Below are 5082 nucleotides of genomic sequence, written 5' to 3' on the forward strand. Positions count from 1 at the left end.
TAATTCCTTTTTAGGATCCCGTTTTACCCTTTGTGTATGGAACCTTAAAAGAAAAATGCGTGAAGATGGAATTAAACTCAAAGTAAACGTGGTAAGATTCACCGTTGAGTTTCGCAACTCAACACGAAATATTTCTTAAATTTTGCAGAGAGTAGAGAAGGATTGTGTCTTAACACTATGTTAACTCTACCAACCCCGCTAGATGAAGCATTTATTTTCAAGCTTTAAAAGGATATTTCCTTTAATACAAAATGAATCCACAATCATCATTTACAATCTATCACGCCCCATCAACACAACTTCTAAGGTAAGCTTATTTAAATTTCATTTAAGTAGTGATCATTAATTCTGACTAACATACTTCGACATTAATCCCAAAGTTGAATGGAAACTTGAACTTTACTTATTAACGTTGAACTTCCGTATACCATAAGCAGCTTTTACACAATCGACAAAGCTTTTAAAATTAAATGAAAGTTGGTATTTATTGATTTATTACTCATTTATTTAGTGGAATTAAACGCCGCATTTTGAGACGGCTCACATGATGTCTATTTGTTTTATTCTCCGATAATTGAGGCCGTCGTGGCTTACATTTCCTCGTTCTAGAAACAAGCAAGCTAGGCATTAGATTTTCTCTGACTCCTCTGTTATACGGGATAAATTGTGAGGGATTCCGCAGAAAGTGGGGAATGGAAGTGTCATAATGGCGACAGAGTGACATAAAAATAACTTCCCAGGTTCCCTCTGCTTCCTCTCCTATGTGCCGGAAACAGTATCTAAAAAAAAACTATTATTACTATAGTAATCAGAATGCAGGACACTCATAATGCTTGTTGGCAACACTAGAGCCATACAATCAGCTACTCTTCCACTTGGTTTTAAGCCAAAACATCAAAACGTGAATGGAAACAACTTTAATTATCTAAACTGGTGGTGATTTGTTGTTTTACTTGCTTTTTAGGATCTAAGGCCAAACGAAAAAGAAGGAAATAAAAAAGGTTCACGTTTTTTCCAACATAAAGATGTCATAGATCATGTTTAGTGTTAAAACACTCCATTCTACTTTCCAGCCCACATTTGGGATATTGCTTGTGATAGACAGAACTCAACGTCGCGTTCTGTCCACCAGAGCGAGGAAATAAAAATATATAATAATCCCCCCAAAGGTAATAGACCTCATTCATAACCGTGTCGCTTGGCACAATAGTGTAACTGTAGGTAGTGGGTTCAATTTTTATCGAGATACCATTCAATTTTTTATTATTATTTCAAACAAAACTAGCAGAACAGCACACTAAAACTGTTTAATAATATTTTTAGTCTATTATTTGCACAAACTCTATTACTACCTCTTACTTTACTTATAAATAAATTTTACATCAACAATTTTAATGAAGTTCAAGGAACAACAAGCTTTCTAATGCTTTATTCGCTTCGCTTCGAGCGCTTTCAAAGATTCTCTAGTTCCGCAAACACATCGGATATATTAAGTTTATATTGCGCATCGTGGGAAGTAGAAAGTCCACTTAAATTAAAGTGCTATTGCTATATATAGCTTTTAAAGTGTCCAAACAATAATAAATATTTACAATAGCTATCTGAGGCTAGTCGTAGCGAAGTATCATAAACGTGGGTTCGATTCCCACACGAGGAAATTAAATAATTAATATTTTCATTTCTTAAGTATGCTATCGAGGCAAAGAACGGCGTTAAGTTCCGCCACTCAATGCCTGCAGAAACCGACGGTTTTAACACTAGGCTCCCTCTGTCTACCCTTCTACATGCAGGCAGTGTACTGCATGAAGCTGAAAAAAATCTTATTTACAGTATCTATACAAATATTATAAATATAGAGATATTGCCGGTTGAGTGACGTAACTCATCGTCGCGCTTTGTCTTGTTGCCATAGCAGAAGAGGTTAAAATAATTATTTCAACTGAATAAGAATCGAGCTGGCAACCACCGCGTTTACAACCAGACGCTGCGCCAAGACGGCCTTATATAATTTTTACAGCTTCTATTACAAATTCAAACATTAACCGACTTTATTATGATTATTGTGAAGCACATTAAAGTTTAGAGCGGCATTAGTGTAAATTACCTTTGCTGTCTATTATCTTTTGAAGCCGTTAAAGGAGGTATTTACTATTCAATAACAATTATATAATATAATGGTATCTTAGAAATGGAAAAAATACAAAGCTTCTCATTTTTTTGAAAAACAGCTTTTATTTCTATAATTTCAGTTTTTTAACTCTATAATTTTCCTTTTTCTATTTTTTCTTTTTCCATTCGCACAGATGGGATAACGATTTCCCTAAAGAAAGAAAATTATAGAAAATGGGGGAGGAAGAAAGAGAAAGAACTGAAAACTGAAGAAACTGGCTGCAGAATTTTTTATTATATATTTTTTATTTTAAATATTTACTTTACTTGATTTATTGTTTTTTAAGTATTTTATAATATACAGCTCAAACATTTTTAGTTAGCGAATAAAGTTTTTTTTTAATATTTAGCAACGATGAAAAAGAAATGTGATAGGTTTGTTCTACATCTAAATTTAAATCTTTTATTCATGTTCTAAAAACTTTTGTTTGCTTATTGTGGAATAACACTAAGAGGAATGTTAAAATTGAAATTCATTTCTGTTATTTTTATACTTTTCATACAATAATAAATGTTAAAAATCTTACATTTTATATCATTTTAGTATTCAAATAATGTATTTCAGTTATATTCGACTCTAATGGAGAAGATTAAGGCTAGCTCAGTTCTAATGTTAGAAACCGTTATGTTTCTCTAACGCGTTGCTAAATGACACCATTACGAGCTAACAGATTGTTATGTTAAATAATAGTACATTTAGTTCATAGATTGTGGGGTAGAGAGAATGTAGTGATAAGTCACTTCGTTTCACCGTTTTCATTTTAGATCGAGATATTGTAAATTAAATAACGGAAATGTCTTAATAGGAACGGAGTGATTACGTGGATACGTTTTCTTGTGGAACTTGTCTTTGTGGAACTTCTGTCTATGCGCCACGTAACTGTGGAATGGGTGATGGTGAACCTGCGGCAGTGTTTCCAGATATGTCTTACCTAAAAAGCGCTTCTATCTCCACCTCAAACCATCAGATGACCCGTACGCTCGTTTCCCTTGTCTTTTCCATAATAAAAATCCTGAATATCATGCAAATGAATTTATTGTCACACATCCATATCTTTCATAGTTGCTGTTAGATATAAATTTCTTTTGAAGACATCAATATGCATTTACAGTTTATTATATACAAAATATATGATATGAACAAAAATTCATGAAAATATGTGTCAATCACATTCAGGTAATTGAAAAAAGAGCTAAAAGGCACACAATTTTTTTTTTTCTAAAATTAACATATACTTATACAAAACTAGCGACCCCCTTGCGGCTTCGCCCGCTTTTACTACTGGATTATTCATATAATGTATGTTTGCAAAGCACTTAAGATAATGTGAAAATTAATTAAACCCTAATGCAACCCGCATTTTCGTAGTTTCAATTAGGATTTTCCAATTGTTTTACACAGCAAGGATTTTTTAGTAGGTACCGTAATTTTAAATCTGTGCTACTAATCTTTTCAAGTACTTATTAAAATATATTTAAATGACTATTTTTAAACGGAAGAAATTATAAACAAAAATCTACCTACTAATAACTACTACAAAAAATATACCAAATATATCGCGCTGAAATAATACATTCAACTCCAATTATCCAATACGTGCAAACGCATCTAAATCTTCGTTGCTATAAAGGCAGGCGGGTTTATTTTTTCGAGTTTGTGTTTAATGCTGAAGAGGGTATTCTACCCCTGATGAAAAGCAAGCACTACGTGGCTGCCTGTGAGGAAAATTAAATAGAATGCATCGGCCGGGAATCGAACCCGGGCCGCCCGCGTTGCAGGTGAGCATTCTACCACTGGACCACCGATGACTGCTCATGACGCGCTTGTATAAGCAAAACGTCGCGGGGCGCGTTTCGCAGCAAGGATGTTTTGATATTGTACTTATTAAAATGAAAAAACAGTAAAAGACAGTTTTGATCTACATTAAATGGCCAACCTAACTAATATACTTATTTATATCCTAAGAGTAAGGGATAAGTAATACTTAAGTCGGCACAGCTGATGAGCGGCGTGATGTGTCAACAATTAAATGCGTTTTTCTCTAAAACTATTCGCAATTTCGAAATAGTGTAAAAAGCAAATTTTATCTTCGTTTAACGTAGAAAATTAATAAAGTATTTTAAAGGATAAGGATTAATACCATTGTGGAAAAATATCCCTCACAATAAAAAATATATTGAAATTACTATTTTTAGACAGAAATATGATCACTACGCGTTATCCTTAAAAGATAAAAATATGCTCTCGCGGACTTTTTTGTAGATCTTATTAAGAGGAACAATACTCCACTACATTATTTTCATGTAGTACTTACCATTAAAGCAGCGCATGCGCGAAAGTGTCTCAACGGGTAGGACTTTATACACATTTATCGTATTTATGTTAATTTACATAAGAATGTACAAATAATAAACTATATATAAACCTTCCCTGAGAAATACTCGACCTAATGGTGAAGACCGCATCAAAATCTGTTGGGTGGTTTAGAAGAAGAAGAGTTAGAAAGTTCAGACAGACACGAAAAGCGACTTTGTTTTATAAGATATAGGATAAGTTTTATATGATATTTATATTTATACATATATATTGTCCATCAAAGGCCCACACTATCTACATTGTATCTCCATAAAAAGGAAACGGTCCTTTTGCATTATTTAGGGTATAAAAGCGAATATTTTTCAAAGTATCTAATCTATCTATCGATGGTCGTCTCGGTATTCAGTTTATGTTATTTTTGAAAGCCACGACAAAAGGGGTAAAGTACACCCATAGTTCATTCCATTTTCCATTTCTGGTCACGTAACGACCACTCTGTTGCAGTCATTAGGGTAATTTATAGCATACGATATGGGTACGATTTTTATAATATTATAGAGGCCTTCTCGGCGTAGCAGCACAGCATCTACATTCGT

At 33.4% G+C, this 5082-nt stretch overlaps 1 non-coding gene across 1 annotated transcript; it reads right to left on the bottom strand.

Annotated features, from left to right (window-relative positions):
- Positions 1-3907: 3907 nt before the first annotated feature.
- On the bottom strand, positions 3908-3978 carry TRNAC-GCA (transfer RNA cysteine (anticodon GCA)). Its single transcript has one exon. It is a non-coding gene; the product is annotated as a tRNA-Cys (tRNA).
- Positions 3979-5082: the final 1104 nt, after the last annotated feature.

Source organism: Heliconius melpomene, chromosome 11, assembly GCF_056956725.1.
Source record: "Heliconius melpomene rosina isolate 202511_hmr_F chromosome 11, ASM5695672v1, whole genome shotgun sequence".
Classification (NCBI taxonomy): Eukaryota; Metazoa; Arthropoda; class Insecta; order Lepidoptera; family Nymphalidae; genus Heliconius; species Heliconius melpomene.